Source organism: Melanotaenia boesemani, chromosome 15 (genome assembly GCF_017639745.1).
Source record: "Melanotaenia boesemani isolate fMelBoe1 chromosome 15, fMelBoe1.pri, whole genome shotgun sequence".
NCBI lineage: Eukaryota > Metazoa > Chordata > Actinopteri > Atheriniformes > Melanotaeniidae > Melanotaenia > Melanotaenia boesemani.
In genome coordinates, this window is record NC_055696.1 from 26,038,022 (window position 1) to 26,058,500 (window position 20,479).

Here is a 20,479-nt window from a genome sequence, read left to right on the forward strand (position 1 = left end):
AAGAAATAGAAAAAATTAATAAAATAAAATGTGCTGTGTGTGGAGTTGGCTTTGAGATGGACTGGTGGCTTGTCCAGGGTGTATCCTGCCTCCTGCCTAGTAGCTGTTAGAACAGGCTACAGTCCCTCCTATAGAAAATGAATAGATTATACTATATTAGTACTAATATACAGTATAGATTATAGTTTATTATTTAAAAGAGAGCAGACATTAAGGGACACATCTGGATTGAATAAGGTAATGTAAGTCTGGCCACCACTACAAGTACAGTGGTGTGTCCATCACAAACTCTGGCTCCAAATACATCATCCATCACGTGTTGATAAAAAAATTAAAACATTTTGTTTTTGTTTCACAAAATTCTGAGAGATCAGGATGAATATATTTATAACTGCTGAGTCAACTCCGTGAAAATCTTAAAACAAGTCAACAAGTCAAGAGAAAGTACAAGGGTTTCTATCAGAACTATGGGATCAAAAACGGATGAAGTCTCTTTAAATAAACCTAATCATAGCCATTAAAACACGAGTTTGTGTGTCCTGCACTGAGTTATTTGCTAGACTGCCTTCTTTTAAGGGGCTGGGGCTTTAACTGTCTCACAGTCTAAGCAACAGTCTCCTGGTAATAATCGCGTTAGTGTTTCTAATTCAAGGTTACCCTGACAGCGTGTCAGCATTTTGAGCATAACAGCAAACAACAAATCACAGCAAAATCCTCTGGAACTAGTCAACATCCGCAAAGGATACATGACTTTGACTTTCTCTACTGCCACTGATATTTTACTTAGTTAATACTGTTGTGCTGCAGACTGTGGAGGGTCTGTGTACGTTCAGGCAATTTGTTTTGGGAATGGAAAAACAGAACCAATTTTCCTTTCCTATTCCCAGAATTTAAAGACAAAAAGACAAAAAAAAAAATAAATAAATAAATAAAAAGAGCTGAGAGGGGACTGTGACTGACACCCATCAAACTCCAAGCTGCCTGTAGCTAAGAGCTAACCGAGCCAGCTCAGGATCTAATGTGAGCTAACCGGCTAACGAAGGTATGTGGGCTAAAGCTAAGGCGCACTGTTAGCCGGCTAAAGACCATGGTTGTGCTGCACTCTCCCTTCTTGCCGCAGATATTGAATACGTTTCAATCAAAAGGACACGCCCCTAATTATGCCAAATTTGAAGATTAAAAAATAACATCCAAACAGATGAGTTATAAAAAAATAAATAACACCACTCACAGTTGACATGAAGGTAAACTTTACCTATTAATCCTAAAATGTTTCTTGTACCAGGCTTTAAACATGTTTATTTCTGCTGTGAAGTTGGCCTTTTAACATGGGAGTCTATGGGGATTGACTCGGTTTTTCAGCCAGCCCCTAGTGGATGAGGGGTGAACTGCAATTTTTTGCACTTCCACATAGGCTTCATATTTTTCCTGAGATTTTATGACTTTTCCTAAAGTGACTCAAAGAAAACACAAATGACATGTTTTTTTTTAATCAGACACTTTTTATTTGTTTAGGTGAAACAAATTTTTGTACACTGTGGCTGTTTGAGGTCAAATTTAATCTCCATCTGTTGAGATGGATTTCAGATCTACCACTGTGGATTAAATCTGGGAAATTTAAACTGTATAGCCATGTTTTTGTTCATTTCTTTAAAAATGGGACAGTGATGACAGAATACGAAGAAGAGCTGGATACTCTCACGAGAACGGTCTGGTTCCCATCACCTTTAGCCAGGTTCCCACAGACACCTGGTCTGTGAAAAGGCCATGAGGGGAATCCCCTAACAGTGAAATAGACAACAACATAGGTGTGATCATATAAGATTCCTAAAGGAAACAGAAGTCATCTAGAGATCAGAGGGTGCCATTACACAGACAATAGCTCTGCACCTGCAGTCTAGTAAAATAATCTGGACACAACTGAATGTTTGGCCTGGGAGGCTGGTGGGTTCATAACATTATAAAAAGGTGCATGAGCTGCCATCAGGACAGCAAGATACAATGTGCAATATCTAAGAGGATCAGTTCTTCCAACATCAGGACGTTGATAGGGATTCAAAGGAAGATGTAAAGATCTGCAAGCAAGAACTGTAAAAGAAGGTTATGTGGGAAACACATATGCAAGTTACCAACCAAATTAACCATATTTAACCACTTAAAGCTCTCTTGTACTTTTTACAACAATTACCAAACCATACACAGTAATGCTACATTTCTAAATATAAGTTATTTATCGACATTATGAGAGACAATGTGGGGTTAAGTACTGACAACACTAGAGCGAATAGTCTGGGGAAGCCTGACATAATCCACTGACTTTCCCCTTGGTCTACAATGGCTCACTAAGCTACAGAAGCAGAAGCAAATTATCAGATTGTACATGACAGGGTTTTCACTGGGGATGTGCACAACTAATCAATGAGTTAAAATGGCGCACAAAGTCGACAGCTTCTTTTAAAAGTCAACGTTTTGTTTGGAGGACTTATGTCCCAGTTGTGCAGAGACATGGTCCATTTACAGTGTTGTGTTGAAAGAACTGCGTGGCCCCATTAAAAGCTGGAGAGGAAGAGAGACGTAGATGGCAGGAGAGGAGAGGGGGCAGTCGTTGTGAGAAACTTCCTGTTTAGCGGTGAATGTTTTGCTACCAGCTTTAGCAACAAACACCACACAGCTCTGTTAGTTCCAGCAGAGTCCTGTGTCTGCTTCACTTCTGCTGGGTACAGTGAAGGGAGCTAACCCTGAAGCTAGCTGCAGTTTCACCCAGGAGACATTCCTTCTCCTCCACCTCCTGACTTTGGTGTGGAAGCAGAAAGTTCAGCTTTTTCTGTCTGAGTTTTCACAGATAGTGGAGGCAACAGCCCAGAGCAGCACGGTACTAAACGCTCAGAAATGTTGCTTCAGTGGCAACAAGACAAGGAAAATAACTGGTTTTTGTTGTTGCTGAACATTCGGGTTCGATCCCAACGTCTGCCTAACCCACTTTCTCATCTACCTGCTGAACAAAAAGTACACTAGAGCACACACAATGTTAAAAATATAAAAGTGTAAAAAAAACATCTGTTTACAGAACACACATATCATACAAATAACATCTCATACACGTTTTACAATTTCCAAATGGAGATAAAGCATTTTTTTCAGTCCATCATTGATGACATAATGACTAATCGATTTTGCAAAGCCTGACTAGCTGACTTAAAATGTCACCTAAAATACCCATCCCTAGTTTTTACTTAATTTTTTATCATAAAGTGATTCAAAAGGTCTCAGAGACTGTATAAATTATGATAAATATGGCATTAAAGGGTTAATGTTTTTTGTTTTAGGTGATAAATATTGACTTAATATTAAAAATTCCAATATTGATATAATACTTAATACATTATATGACTGCTATACTATATATGATATAACAGTGAAGACAGTGTTTGATGGTTTTCAGTTAAACATGGTTATATTAGAAATTTCAGCAGTTACAGAAAGTTTATGCAATTTTTAAATTCAATAAAACATGTTTAAATCATTGTGGCTTTTATCATTTTATGTCTTTTGTAAAACAGGGCCTCATACTCTAAATAGATATAAAAAAAATGAGTGGAGTTAAACTTAAAAAAAATACATTTAGGCCTTCTAAATAGATTTGTAGTTTAAAATCTATCTATCTATCTATCTATCTATCTATCTATCTATCTATCTATCTATCTATCTATCTATCTATCTATCTATCTATCAGAGGATTCTTGGTCTGGGTCAGTTTTGACTAAACTGTGAAGGTATAAAATGTGAACAGTGTGTCAGAGTTAAGATAATTCCTTATCTTGCCTGACAGACACAAGAAACAACAATGTAATCGCAGAGACAAAGAATTTAACTCAAAAACAACAACAATAGTTAAAATGCAATAAAAAGGCATTCATATGAGAAAATATCAAAATCATATTTCCAGCCTCTGTGTTGTACATCTCATTAGCGATACTGGCATCGGTCCTTTCCATTTGCTTGGGACATATGGTCTTCTATATTTAAAAGCAGAGAAATACAACACTGTATGGTGAGACTGTGCTGGCAAACATCCAGCTACAGCAACCTTCTATCCTCAGTCAGGATGTACTTATTCTCAATTTGCACAACCTTGGCTGGCATTTTCATCAAAGCTGCGAGCCCTGAACAGTTCTGCTTCTCCCCGTAACAACTCCAAATTCCTCCTAAAGTTATATTTCATGCTAATGAATTAATGCACCCATTCCCATTCCAGCTTGAAAATGTGCTCCTCTCCCATGCCAGAAATGAAAAATCAAATTGGTCTTGTCATTTGCAGCTGATTTGTCAGGGTCCCGGCTCACTCTCCCTCTTTTCCCTGAACACGGCCAAAGAGGCAGCACATCTGTGTTCCTGTTAGTGATTCTGATAACACCAAATTAAATGCCGTCTGAGAGTTGTGCCATTAATATGAATCACAAACGTCAAGTTGACTCAGATTGATAAATTAAACACTGTATAAATTCACCAACCACCTCATTGTCGGTGCCACATTATGACTAAAGAGGGCTGATCGGCTTTAAAGGGAAAGTCTTTAAATCTCATACGTTATTCCTAACAAGCTCTCTGCTGACCGTAGTTGTTAAAATTTCATGTCACTTGCAGATGATAAAATTACAGAGTTGTTCTTTGAAAAAAACGTAATAGTTACACTGAAGATGAGATTTAGTTTTGTTTAAAAACATTAAACTGTGTGAAAATGCTTGAGTGGTTTCTGCTAATATTCTGAAGGTTTGTTTTTGCATCAGCCAGGTGATCTGGACCTTCATCAATACTGTCAAAAGTTCTGGAACTTAAAGCTCAAAGGTTAACCCTCTAGATGCCAAAGTCACATAACTATAACAAGCACCAAGCCCTGTCTCCAGAAAGAGAGCTTAAACCTGTTACCACTTTCCATCTGTGAGTCAGTGTCAATGATCAGCTGCAACCCCAAAGCCAAGAAACTTAGAGGAAACACACACATGGGACAGAGGTGCACCGAGTTCCCACAGGGAAGAGTAACTGCCTTGTCCAGCCTCTGGCTAGCGGATGTTATAGCTACAAACAGTTTTAAGGAGAAACCAAAGCTTAAAGACCCTCTTTTGTCATTAAAATCTCCAATTTGGGAGAACTTCGGCTTCCCAGTGAAAGATGTAATTGTACAAAGACAAGCAGAGAAAAAGAAAGCAGTCCACCATTCCTCCCTGGAGCTCCGCCCCCTCAACATGTAGTTGGAAGCTCGTTTTCGCATAAAACTCATTCCGGATAAACTGTGTTTGAACCCCGAAATCACTACGGCCAGCATGACGGCCTTCTTTTTTCTTACGCTGTTTAAACTCTTTCTATTTTAAAGAGCCATAAAAAATAACTTTCATATATTTATATTTTCTATCAACTTTTGTCTTTAATGATTACAAATACTGTAAATAAAACATGTAAAATGGTTGAAGAGTTTTATCTGAAAATGTTGCTCAGTCACACAATTTTCTTTTATTAACCAAACATGTCATAGCCTTGCATGGAGGCAGAAAGCGGCCGTTATCACGGGAAAACAACTCTAAACGAGTTTTATTTATCTGAGCTGAGGGAAAAATGGCTCTTCGGATAGTAAAGGTTGCAGACCCCTGCACTAAACACATAAACAGGTTTAGTAGCAAGTAGATAAACTTTGATAAATCTGATTAAAATAATCACTTGACAGCCCTAGTAAATATACATACATATACATATATATATGAGAGAATATAGAAAAATCTGTGTGGACGTGGGCTGAGAGTCGGACTGAGATGACTTGTCTTTCATTTAGAAAAACTTGAATGCTCTTTGCTTTGTGATGAGATCCATCATCATCCTGAAAAAGCATCACCAATTTTCAAAGCTTTCTGCATCTCCCTCCATTTGTTTCTCTTTCCCTGCTTCCTGTGCTCCTGTCCATATTTCTAGTCTCTGTTCAGGTGACAGCTGTAAGCGTTGCCGTGGTGACTGATGGTGCACACCTGTGGCTCATCACCAGCTGCTGCTTAAACACCCTGGTTTGCTGTCCGCTCCCATCCATTCTTGGTGATTTCTAGTAGTTTTGTCCAGCCCACTAATGTGTCTCATGCACTGAGAGGATTTTCTTCTAGAAAACTTGAGCCTTTGTGTTTGTTAAAGATTTGTAAATTAATTTGAACCTGTTACCACCTCAGCTTATCTTAAAGAAGCTAGCAGCAGCCACTGTTGTAATTGGGAGGAGTCACTAGGATGCTTGACCCCCATTCTTTCACTGGAAATCTACAACTTTGGATTGTTCAACAACTCCATCCATCATTACTAGCACCAAAGCTCTCTAAGAAACGTGAGGCTTTGACAAACCTTGTCTCTTTTGTTTAAAAAAAACTTGTAAATCTGCGGTTTGAGGGTCGTGCCCAGCTCAAACCGCAACCATGCCAACTCCCATGATCTTTACCCAACCATCAACCCCATATCATTAGTGATTCTCCAAACTTTTTTCTTCAGACAGCCATCTTTGTTTCATCGGACCTGCACCAAGTTCTCTTATATCGTCTCCGTACCCAGTGTAGAATAGTGATTATGCTGTTTTTTGCCTGCACTGCCTGCACTGCCGTCACCACTTACTACCTTTGTCAATAAACTGTTTTTTGTTACTTCAAGGCTGCTCGTCTGCTCCTGGGTCCTCTTAGCTTCCTGTACGAAAGATTAATCACTAAATGTCTTTTTCATCCAATCAAATGAAGTCTGGGGGCTTCTAGTCTGACACTTTTTTTCTGTTTTGGTGTTAGTGATGGTTTATTTAGACTTTTCTGTATATGAATCTAATTTTCTTCAGCTGATTTCTTACAGTTCGTACCCTACATGGTTCTAGAATGCGCCGCTAGGTGGCAGCAGCAACTGTAGTAGCTCTGTTTTTAACTTGTGATTATGGAGGTCTGGACAGAGCGAATGAACTGAACATGTTCTTCAATAGGTTTAGCTCACCTCCTGCTTCAACCCCAACTAGCCACACACCCTCCATGAGCCCACAGCTTTCCTGTCACACCTCCACTCTGTCACCCTGCAGCTCAGTCAAGGACCTGGACACAACCTCATCTCCCTCCACATCAGGACTTCCTGAAACCTCCTCTGCCTCCACCTCCACTCTGTCTGTCTCCTGTAACCAAGTCATGCAACAACTGGTGAAACTGAACCAGAACAAGGCTGCAGGTCCAGATGGTGTCAGTCCCAGAGTTCTCAAGACCTGCTCAAAACAGCTATGTCCGATTCTCCAGCACCTGTTCAACACCAGCCTGAGCCAGAGAAGAATCCCGGTGCTGTGGAAAACATCCTGCCTTGTTCCAGTGCCTAAAAAACCACAACCAGCTGAACCAAAAGACTACAGACCAGTCGCCCTGACATCTCACGTCATGAAAGTCCTGGAGAGACTCTTACTGGCTCACCTCAGCAAGCAGGTGAACACCTTTCAGGACCCATTACAGTTTGCATACCGTAATGGGCTTGGGGTTGAAGATGCCATCATATACCTGCTTCAGAGAGCCCACTCTCATCTGGACTAGTCAGGCAGCACTTTGAGGGTCATGTTCTTTGATTTCTCAAGTGCTTTTAATACGATTCAGCCTGCTCTGCTGTGTGAGAAGCTGCTGAAATTCCAGGTGGATCCCTCCACAACCACCTGGATTTACGACTACCTCACAAACAGACCACAGTTTGTGAGACTGAAAGGTTGTGTGTCTGAGATGGTGGTCAGCTGCACTGGAACACCACAAGGGACTGTACTTTCACCATTTCTATTCACGCTGTACACCTCAGACTTCCAGTACAACTCTGAGTTCTGTCATCTGCAGAAATACTCTGATGACTCAGCAGTTGTTGGGTGTATCAGTGATGGACAAGAAGCAGAGTACAGAGAACTGGTCGGTCAGTTTGTGAAATGGTGCGGTGACAATCATCTCATCTTGAATACCAAGAAAACAAAGGAGATGATTATTGACTTCAGGAGGAACAAGAACACACATAGAAGTGTTTCCATCATGGGAGAGGAGGTGGAGGTGGTGGAGGAATACAAGTACCTTGGAGTTCAGCTGGACAACAGACTTGAGTGGAAAAGCAACACTGAGTACATTTACAAGAAAGGTCAGAGCAGACTCTACTTCTTAAGGAAGCTGAGATCTTTTAACGTCTGCACCAAAATGTTGCAAATGTTCTACAGGTCTGTTGTTGAAAGTGCAATCAGCTTTGCAGCAATCTGCTGGGGCAGCGGCATCAGAACCAGAGACTTGAAAAGAATTAACAAACTGATCAAGAAAGCTGGTTCTGTGCTTGGAGTAACTCTGGAGCCGCTGGAGTTGATCATCAAAAAAAGAATTCTGTACAAGCTGACGAAGATAATGGAAGATCCTTCACACCCTCTACACAACGCCGTGACGAAACAACAGAGTGTGTTCAGTGGGAGGCTTGTTCAAGTCCGATGCAAGACAGAGAGATACAGAAGATCCTTCCTTCCAGCAGCTATCAGGCTGAAGAACAAAGCCCTTAATTAATTATTGTGATTGTTTAAAAAAAAAAAAAAAAAAAAAAAAAAAAAATACTACTACTACAATATTGAATTTCCCTTTGGGATTAATAAAGTATTTTTCATTTCATTTCATTTCATTCATTAGTAGGACTAATACTGGAAGTTTTACTGGGGCCAAATAGGACAGGATGAGCCCCACCACCACCAAAACCACTGCCTCAAAACTAAGCAGACCTGTTTAAGTGGCCTCAAAATATTCAGAGGTGTCCATGATTTGGTCATCATTGTAATGAAAACATACTAAGCGACTCAGCTATAAATGGCTGACTGTTGTTATCTAAGAGTAGAAATGGAAAGTCAGTGAGGACATCTAGCTGAGTACAGAAGTCCTTTTTATTGCCTATGCTGTGTTTTGTCGTCTGCAAGCATGTCTCGCTGTTGCATTCCAGTGAGTGTGCCTGTATGTCGGACACTATGTCATGGCAACACAAGCTCGTGTGTGTGTGTGCATGTGTGTGCAGAGTTTTGCAAATCCTTCAACGTGATCTTGCTTTCTCTCCTCAGGCAGAACCAATCGATTCTCCACAGGCTGGTGGGCCGGGAACCAGTGCTTTCTGTCATAGCCTTGAATGAGCTGGTGGGTGGATGGATTACTCCATTGTGGCAAGGGCCACGCAGCTAGAGATTTCACATTATATTGAATTAAAACCTGTAATTACAAAAACAATAGGCTGGAAATTGTGCAACCGTATTTCATTTTAATGATTTGATTTTCATTTAAGAGACTATAGAGCCATTCGGTTTGAGCTGGGCTACCAGTGTTTAAACTGCAGCTGTGAAGGAGACCTTGGGAAATTATTTACACAGATTTTTCCCTATGACCCTCAGTAAACTTAAGGTGTCACTGAGCCAGAGTTTATGCACCATAATGAGCAACTCCACTAAGTAAGAGTCGAGGTGTCAGAGAAGCAGCTTTTATATTTTTCAGACGGCTATTTTCAAAACATAATAAATTAAATAAAATATTTCAATTACCATTTTTAGATTTCCTTGATGTTGCAACACAAAGGTGGACCATCCTAAAACTGGTATGAAAAACCCACAGGATCTTTGGAAAGATTACTGTACATGGTCCATGCAGTCAATGTCCAGCAGTCCCATTGGTCAGACAGCTGCAGGTAGTTAAACCTGCATTAAAGTTACGACTGACAATAATAGTGTGTTTCAATAAGTGTCTAATTACTATGCTAAATTATATTTATCTTGGCCCATTTATATTGACTAGTGCTGAAGATCCTTCAGGTTATAAGGATCTGCTGCACAGATAGATCAGGTTATAAATGCCACAATAGACACAATAGACACAATAGAAATGAAATACTGAGATAGATGGTTTTTATTCTGTTGTTCCCCAATATTGGAACAATGACCAAAATGTAATAGAAGCAGGAGCACCTCCTTTCCCAACACGTCCAAACAGTTCAGCATCCATCTTGTATCAGTCTCTTCTCTGAGATCTTTCCAGCCAATAAAAATCAGTTGGATGTTGACTCTTGTTTCATCTCTTTCTGTCACTTTCTCTCTTTCTTCTCTTCTTCCCACAACGTCCTCTTGCATTACTTTGATGAATCAGCTATGGTGTGCATTCAAAATGGCCAGCTGGTAACTAGTTGCTAGCGCTAATTAGACTTCACCTTACCATTGCTTGCATCAATATGAAGACACGTAGAAATGAAGTTTTTACAGCCAGTGAGCAAACATACAAACTACGGAAGAAAGGATTCCAAACTCTTAATACAGGGAGGGAATAGCATGCAAATACAGTATAATGATATTGTCTACATATTCAGAATTATCTCATGGTCATTTTTCCGAGCAGTGGTTTATCTTGTCATGCATATCAACTTTGTGCTGCCACGAAAGTGAGATTTTGTTACTCATAGCCCAGCTGTGTGTTTGCTAAGTGTGATCAGAGCAAAAAGAGACGGGGGAACGTGGGAACGCCAGATGGAGAAGTGAGCATACAGCCAACTTATTATCAAATAGCATTAAATAAGAGAGAGGTAAAAAGAAAAAAATCAGCACCACACATCTATATTCTGCTTTATGTAATTCAGCATAATTCAGGTCATATTATAACCTCATAAAATACCTTTTTCTTACAACACCAACACACAGTATGTAATGCATGTGGGTCAAAGGGCTGGACTACCTGTTTTAGCTTGTACTGCAGGTTTATCATCCAAAGTTTTATGTTAATGAAAAAATGTTAAAAGAATATCATGTTGAATATAGTAAAGATGCCTAATAAGCAGCAGCATGTGTCCATTAGCAGTCCCAGTATTTGAGCCGTTAGCACAGCTGCAGGCTTATTGGAAATTTTCACTGCAGTTTTGCTGAAAATAATGATGCCCTGTACCCTGTGAAGCCACTGGCTCTCATAATGAACACCCAGTTACAACTGTACACCGCTGCTTGAGTAAAGGATGACTACAGAAGCATGCATGGCCAAAAAGGCCTTATTTACATGCCCCAGATAAAATTCTCTGAAATCAACTGGCAGCTAAATTGGCAATGTTACTGAAGCAAGCAGAATGAAGGTGTCTTTGTCTCATTCTGATCAGTAATCTGCTGCTTTATTTTGTGACTATAAAACCCCCTCCATCTTTCTGTTGGTTAGTGCCAGTCTTTTTCCACTTGTTCAGGTTTAACTGAAAAAAAAATCTTATTCTCACAATATATGAAAGCCTGTGTTCATATATAATGGAAATAGCCCAACGTAGCAAACGGAGTAGCCAATGTTAAGCAGGATAGCTGACGTCCGACCAACAATAGAAATAAGAAAAAGAAGCTGCGATGACTTTACTGACCACACAGACCACCAATGTCTACTGCCCTGTCTCTTTTTATGTCTCTTTCTGAGAATCTGAGAATGCCCTCTGGTGGATGCTTTGCCTTAAAACCATACCGACGTAAAGGGCATTTGAGAGTATGAGGACAGTGACGTTTAAAGTAGACATACTTATTTAAATGCGTGTCCTGCTGTCCACATGTGCAGAACTGAATGTTTTTGTAGCCCTCTATGTGGGGCTTAAGGCCCAAGCATGGGCCACAGCCCAGTGGTTGCGATTCGCTGCCATAAAGCATGTCTTTAATGCATATTTATTTCTAATATTAAAGGGAGGAATGCTTCTGTCCAACCTACAAACGATTTGCTTTTTGCTGTTGCTTCTTTTATTGTTGTGCATTCATTCAGAATAAACAGAAAATAAGAACTTGAAGTTCCCATTTAAACATCTGTTTCACATGCTGCTATTTTTAGAAACCTGTGTTTGTGTACATTCACAGAAGCATAATGACCAGTGTCCAACAACAACTTAGAGCACATAGTACAGCACAGCCTCTTATCTGCCAAGATGATAAGAGGGGAGGGTAGGTCAACAGGAATAAAGGGTAAGACAAGGACACCGGAAGAATCGTTTTTATCTGGTCCAGTGTACAAAGTAGTCTTGGCTTTTAGGTGCAGACTCTAAATCTTTTCTCAGCTTTATGCTGTGAATATGTTGAAAGACTTAACCCGGCATACAGGGCATGTCCACTCATGGTTTCCATGGTGACAACCTCTGTAGGACATTAGTGGGACTATACTGATGTCCGTAACAAGTTGTCGCTCTGTCTTGGTGTGACATTTCCTGATGGTCCCTGGGGACAAAGCTTTTTTCCTTCACCACCCATGTGGGGAAATGCCAGGACTTTTCTTTCAGCTTCACTAGAAACACATGGCTGTATCTATGCTTCCATGTGTTCTTAAAATCAGGTACTGTATGTGACTAAACACCATTTGTCTTTAACATCACTATAAACCAGAGTTAACCATAGTTGTTAATATTTGGTTTAACAATGTGAGCTGTGTCGTTCTTTAGTAGTCAGACACCACCTATCCCTGGTTTGTTGTGTTTAGCTTGCTATTGGAGTGGAGCCAAAATATGGAAACTTTTTTTTTATTTAAACTTAGAACCAAAAGTTAATTTCCCCATTTTATCAGAAACTTCAGTCTCTGGACTTATTTAGCATAAATAAAATCAACAGTACATGGAAGAAAGACCTCACAATCCAACCTAGTGAGCAAAAGTGGTATTTTTAATGTCAGATACAATCTTTAGATACAATTGAGTACATTGTATCCCACAAAGTAAGTTTCACATACTTTGTAGGATACAATGTACAACTCAGTTTCTTAATAAATGCAGCTCTTACATGCCTCCATTGTGTAAAACATGTTAAAAGGAGGTGGGAACGGTAATGTCTAATGATTGCATGATATTGGAAAAATGTTAACAAAGAGCTATGTAAAATTTTACATGTGAAAATTAAACTTTCCACCAGAAGGTTTTAATATCAACCCCTCACAGCACAGTTTGTTAATGAAACTGTAGCTAGATGGTGTATTTTGTTCCAGTGGATTAGAGACTAACCTCCAACAGTAACAGTGGTATAATGAGCTATACAAGCTCATACCAATGGAATGTTACATTAAAGGGGGAAAAAGCCTTTTTTTAATCTGGCAGCTTGTTTTAGCTCATTTACTCACTCACTTTTAGTTTGAATCTAAAGCTTGTTACATACTCCGCGAGAAGCAAGAAGTTTGTTCTTTTTCTCGAGGCCATAAGAGCAAAAAAAAGTTTATATTGGTCTGGTCATTTCATACTCCACAAGAAGCTTCTCCACGATGCGGTGAGGTAACTGTCTGTGTTTTTATGTGCAATAAACAGCTGAAAAGTTTATTTAAAATTTAACCAGAAATTTCTTCCATGGCAGAAGGGGGTTATGCATGCAGAGGTATCCGTGTCTATAAATCCCATGTGTGTTGTTTACATTTACGTACTTTCTCACCACCTCATTTTCATTTTCACCTTTCATCTTCTTTATTTCATGAATCATAATCTTTTAAAATAACAATCACATGATAGATTTACCATGACTTGCTGGTAGCTTAATTATTCCTCACTAACCCCATCTGCAGATGTGAGCTTTCCAACCATAGGGTTAACCTTCATGTAAATGTATGAAAACAGTCCTGCTCTCTTGTCTCTGTATCCACTCTCTCTTTGTCCTTCATTCTCCATATTCCTTCACCTATCCCTCCTGTCTATATTTCTCTGTAACCTTGTGAGTTTGCTTTAATATTCATGGCAATTGAACCTGGGGGGAATTCAGCATGACTCTCTAATTTATGTGGGATAGACTTCATTATTCACCAGCTGATTTAATATGCATAATAAGACTGGTTAGTGAACATATATGAGAAGAAAACTGAAAAAAAAACTTGCTCTCAGGATTGCTGTGCTGGTTGAAGTTCAACTTTTAAAAAGCTGACTGATAGTTTTGCCTAAAGGCAAATGACTCTGTATTCCCTTTTTGAAATTGCTAACTGTCTCTTTCGTTTTGCAGCTTTTACTTATGCAGTAATACAGCTGAATGAACATATTAGTGTCCGTAGTTGTCAAATTAGAGACTTTGTTGATCCCTTTTTCAAATGTCAGGTAAAAATTATTTGAAAATATGTTTGTCTTTTTTCCTGTCAATACTTTTCATTGTTTTGTGTAAACCAAATCCCATTAAACCTCCCAGGCTATGATGGGTCACAAAAGGGGAGTGAATGGTAAATGGTCCGTATTTTTATAGCTCTTTACTGTACCTGGGATGATACCCAAAGCGCTTTACATCATACATTACATTCACCCATTCACACACTGATGGCGGAAGCTGCCATGCAAGGCGCTCAACTACAGCCCATCAGGAGCAATTAGGGGTTCGGTGTCTTGCCCAAGGACACCTCGACATGAACTCGACTTGGCCAAGGATCGAACCGGCAACCCTTGGGTTACAAGATGACCGCTCTACCTTGCTGAGCCATGCCACGCCTGAATAGTAAGCGGACACAAACTGGTAACTGTCATTATGTGGATCCAAGAAAATCAGAATTAATCCATGTTCCTCTTAAATATCAAGCATTATCTCATTAGATGTAGTTTTCAGTTTTGCATTTTTACAGTCTTTACATTTATAGATATTTTCCAAGATCTAGAAACAATCCTGGCCATTTTTAAAACCAATGACAGAAAATTTACATTATAATGCATTTGGTATTTGGGATCTGTCCCCTGCCAGACCTGGAAAATGAGTCTGATGTTTTGTCAGGATCTCTTGACTTAACAGTCAACTCAGGTTAAAGCCTTTAGCTGCAGTTTTCAGTGTGGTAAGTTGTAGGGAAAAACCATAACATCATCTTCATTTGTGTGAGTTAAATTAGACTTCTTTACGCTGACATCCAGTTTGCCTGCAAACGCAAGTCCCACACAGTCAGCCAGCTTCAAGGGACTACATTGGTTTCTTACTCTATCTGGCCCAAAGTCATAGGAGAGCAGATTGCAGCAGGCTCAGCTCCGTGTCCACTCAGCCTCAGAAAAGTACAGATACAGCAGGCTCTGCTCATCCAAGATGCTCCTCAGAGGCCCAGGCTCAGGCTCTTCCTGGGTTTTATCTTTGATACTGATTTTAAATTCAGCAAACAAATTAGCTCGGTGGTCAAAACAAGCTTGTTTTATTCAGTGCAGCCATGTCCAAAACCTTGTAAAACATCACAAAAGGCCATCTTCTTGTTGCAGCTCCAGATCAACACTGCCTCAGCATCTTGTCACAGATGTCGACTCCTAATTTGGTCCTATTGTAGTAAGAGGAGCTGATCATTTCTTTCCCATACGAGTCTTCCTCATTCATTTGTTGGAGCATAGCCAAAGTTAAGTCTTCTGCTTCTGTTCATTTTTTTATTATGTTTTATTATGCAATATTGGTTGTCTGTCAATCTGTCTGTTAGCAACATAACTCAAAAACTTAGGTATTTTCAGGAATGAAGGAACAAGTTATTACATTTTAGGGCTGATCCGGATCATCATGGATTCAGGTAAAAGATTCCTTACTATGGGTAGAAAGGAACAATTTTTCCATTATAGCTTCTGACTTGTCAGATAATGACCAGAGTTACTGGCAAAAAAAAAACAAAAAAAAAAACAAGATGACATCATGATGGCACATGTTATAATCCAACATTTTTTGACCCTGATCATGTTGATATTCTGGATCTGGTGATCCAGAAAGTAGGAAATATAGAGGTTACTAGGTGGGCTGTTAGCTTTTTTTTTTTTTTGTGAGACAAAACTTGGCGGGAGCTTGGCAGAGGTCATTGCTCTCTGAGTGCTTCTAGTAAATGATTTCATTTTGTGTTTCAGTTTCGACAGTTGTTCGCAAGTAGCAGTAAGAGTCGGGTTAGGGAAGTAGGTGGAAGTAGGTCTTTACAATAAAAAATGTGATCTAAGTTATGTCCCTGTAGAGCTGCCACATTCCCTTCCAAACCTTAACCAACTACAGCAGCATTGATGCCTAAGCCTAACCAAACAGTGAGTGAAAACAACATAAACCAATTAAAAAAGAGATGGAAAACACAAAAATAAAACAAATATTTGTCACAAACTGGTCAACTGACTCACAAATCTAAGACCTAAATGTTTCCACTACCTCCCCTCCAACTTCATAATGATGGACTTTGTTTATAACCAAGCATGGCAGAGCAGGTCATCGTGGTTGCTAAGAGGATTCTACTCTGGGCAACATGAATTTTAACTTATACTTTACCCTGGTTAAAACTGGGGTATTTTAACAGACAAAACCTCAGGGAACTTTACCTCAATTTTTCTTTAGCTATTGTCATAAAAAAAGCCTCTTAACATTTGCACTTTATAAGATAATACTGTCTGAAATATTCTATTTAACAAAATGCCAAAATCAATACTGTATATCCACAAATCCATTTATCACCCCAGCCATTTTCTCTTGTCATATTAGTCTTTGCTTCTCTCCTCGTCCACACACTCACATCTATCTCTTAGCCTCTCCTCAGCCTCGCCTACCCATAAGGTCCACATTCCTGCAGACTCTCATCTCTGACACATTTCCTCTGTGTTATCTTTTTCCTTTCACCTTCATATGCTAAAAAGGGCATTTGTATTCCAGAGTCAGGGTGGCAGGGAATGCTTATCTCTTCAGAGGGCCTTTGAAAATTCTCTGATTCTACAAAGGCAACCTCGTGACATTTCATGACATGTTAGAAGACAGAGTTCAGAGCGGGGGCTAACTAGACAGCTGGTGGTAACAAATCCATCAAGGTTATGATGGGAGATGAAGTATTTGGTGCAGAGAGAGGATGGATGGGGGTTTCTTTACTCCAGGTCTTGCATCCAGATGTGTGTTAACTTGTCACACAGTGACAATGACAGATATTACCTGTAGGGTGGCTGGAGTTGTAAGTGAACAGAGTGAGTTTAGGATATCCCTGAATTGTCCTGAATAAATAAAACAAAGGGAAAATAATCACAACCAGTCAGCACTGCTGGATGAAACCATTTTGGATTTTGCTACTATTTGAATCCGCAGATATTTGGCTCTGCTTTTAGCCATCCTTTAAGATTTTATTCAAATATAAAAGATGTAAAGCAATGCTTTGGATTATAATAATTTACCCTAAAACTCAAAGAGTTTATGTTTTAATTAATATTTTATATAAATAATACAAACATTTTAGGTTTTCAGATTCCCTTATGTTCTAATTTTGGACAAATATGTTTTGTGAAAAGGTTGTCTTGAATTATTGTGATGATGATTATGTTAACATTTTCAGAAAAGTATAGAGACATGGACTAGAGTTTGGGACTTGGATTTGAATTGCTTTTACAGTGGCTCCAGACTCAACTACGACTCATGATCTGAGTCACGATCTGTCATTTTTCCTTCATGATCTCCTCTCTGCCTGATCTGCTGTATGTAAATAATTTATCCAGACATAACACTAACTCCACATTACACAAACACTGATGTGTACGCATGTGCGGCCAATAAGAGCTACAGTAGCTCCAGCGAGCCCACCTGCTGCTGCCCAGGTTTGATAAAAACTTTATACAAGGGACAAATAAAGGAGCAAAAAGTTAAACCAAGCCAACTTTATTTATAAAGCACTTTAAAAAGAGCAGCAACCACTGACCAAAGCACTGAACATAGGAATGAAATGCTTTAGAAATAACTAAAAATGTCTTAATCTATATGAGTGAAATGTGGCAATAAAATGCAACAAGTGTGGCATAAAAATACAGGACGCTGGATCTACTACATCTTTTGTTTATAAAAGATGAAAGCAGCTCACTATACATGAAGGGTTCCAAATCATATCTAGTGTCCAGAGGTTCTGGAAATGCCGAGGACTAGTGAGTATCAGGGCCTCTATCCAAGATGAAACATCCAAGCCTCACAAATACATCAAGGAGATGGCCCCAAGGGATGAGGCCCTTAGTGAATGTCTCGGGCAATGGAAACTGAAGGAGAAGGAGTTGGAGGAATGATCATGAAAGGAAAAACCCCTGCATGGGCTGTACCACCAACAAATAGCTGAAGTGGATATGAACAAGTCCTACCAATGGCTAGAGAGGGCTGGACTGAAGGACAGTACAGAGGTGCTAATCATTGCAGCACAGGAGCAAGAGAGGACCAGGTCTACCACACCAGACAGGATCCCAGTGTGGCAAGGGCAAGGCAATTCCGGTTTGTTTTAACCTAAGGTGACAATGCCAACTAGAGGGGGTAGTCTAACCTCCACTAATCTTAAGGAAAAGAAAGAGATTACAGGTCCAAATCATGCACCTGAACACACGGGTTCACAAATAAAAATTATGTTAACTGTCACAGTGCGTGGTCGGCGCTGAGTTTTCCCAGCCGTCCCTGAATGCATTCTCCCTCCAACTCTGCTGATTGCTGATGCGCTCCACCTGGTCTGGGCTCCTTATATACCAGTCTGTGACAACTCTTCTCTGCCAGATCGTCTTGGTTTTTCCTTGTACGCTTCCAGCCTTTCTCTCCAGCTTGCCAACCTGATCTCTGACCTGTGACCCGTTTTTGGACCTGGATACCCCTACTCAGCCTGCTCCCTGTCTGGTAAACCCTGCCACTCTGTCTCTGATCCTTGACCTGTATTTCGACCTGTATTTCGACCTGGAAAACCCGACTCTGCCTGTGATTCATTCTGCCGGTACTCTGACCCTTGGACTGTCCTCAGGATTTGGATTTCGGATCTTACCCCTGGCCATCGGAAAACTCTGGAGGATTCCTGGAGACCGTATTCAGCCTGGATTATCCACTTCTGTAACTATTAGAACAAACTAATTATCTTTCTGGTTCTGCAGTTCCCACAGCCCCGGCGGAGCTACTATCACGACATCACGGTCCCTGGAAAACCATCCTGCTGGTTTCCATCCCCTTCGCTGGTACGTGAGCTATATCTCTCGCACATTCCTGTTTGTTCTGGCTGGCTTCTCATCTGAGCTCTCCCACCTGCAGGCTAAGCTGACTGCAAAAACCAGACCTGATTTCCCTGAAAAAATTCTCATCACCTCAATAAAAACTGTTTTCACCCATTCCTCAGTTCCAGCTTTATTTGTGGTCCAGTTTGCTGATCCGTGACAGTTAACAATCACTAATAAAAAAACAAAAAATGGGTTAACAGGGGTTAACACTAAATAAATTGACAAATAACTTCCAAATATACGCAAGATGCAATGGCTGGGTTTTCACTAGGAGTTGCAATCCTGAAAACAAAAGCGAGTTGATACATGCAACAAAAGCAAAAAATGAGGTAAAAAAAAACCCCACACAATAACACCCTCTAAGTCAACAAAAACAAAACAGGCTGCATTCCCAAGTGAGAGCCAGGACTAAGCTCACCCGCAACATTTAGATACTATCGAGATGGACAGTCAGTATAAGGTAGGAGGGGCCAATGGCCCATCGGCCACTGGACCAGGATAATTGGTGGGTGGGGTCCAGTTGACTGTGTGAAAATTGACCCAGGACAAAACAGCAGTGTGTTTCAGTGCTGGAGTGTAATGCACCACAATGCAAACACTTTCACTGGCCTACCAGAACACACACACAAACAATCCATGTCACTATGGATTCAATTGTCTTAGAATCACATTAGCAGGACAACAGTCTTACCCATGCATGTGGTTTCCACAGAGGAGGAAAAAATGAACAGCAGACACGGGAAACTGCAGAAGGTATATGAAAATCGTCCTGTGTTCAGCTTGATCAGCCACCAAATGGTTCAAGCAGCTGACCCGTTGAAGGTGAAGCCACTTGCCGCAGGTGACGCCAACCTGATCGCAGTGATCAGCGGTCCACCATGCAAGCAAGCAAGGTCTACCGCATCAGGCAGGGTCCCAGGTAGATGGCACCAGGCAGGATCCCAGGTGCAGAACTTAAAGAGGTGCTGAATTGTTTCAGGGCCTAACAACAGGGTGTAAGATACTGGCAGACCATGACCCCTAAACTGGAGAAGTGGCTCCAACAGATACCTGGAGAAACATCAGACATCTCAGTCCAGAAGAAATCAGTCCTAGGAACAGCTAAGATACTGAACAGGACCCTCATGCTCCAAGAACTTTGGTAGAGGATCCGAGCTTGTGATGAACAGCTACCCCACCAATGAGGGGTGGGTGAGGGAAGAGTTTTAAATATATCATTGTATTCTGTAATTTTTTTTTTTTTTTTTTTTTTTTTTTTTTTTTGTAATCAGGGTAATGATTTCTTTATTAGTTTTACTTTTCATATTAATTTAATTTCAAAGTGAGTAGTGTTTTATGTGCATGACTTTGCTTCTCATGAAATACCTTTATATTGGAGTATTTGTTCTTTCAGAGAGAAGCTGATCCAAGTTTTTACACTATTTGTTCTGCCTCCCAGGCAGTTTAATGTTCAGGTGTTTTTAGCGCCTCCCTGTTTGGTATTGTGGTCAAATGTGGTACTGCTACAGGAAGTTAGAATCTAGAGAATCAGGAAGCAGTTTAG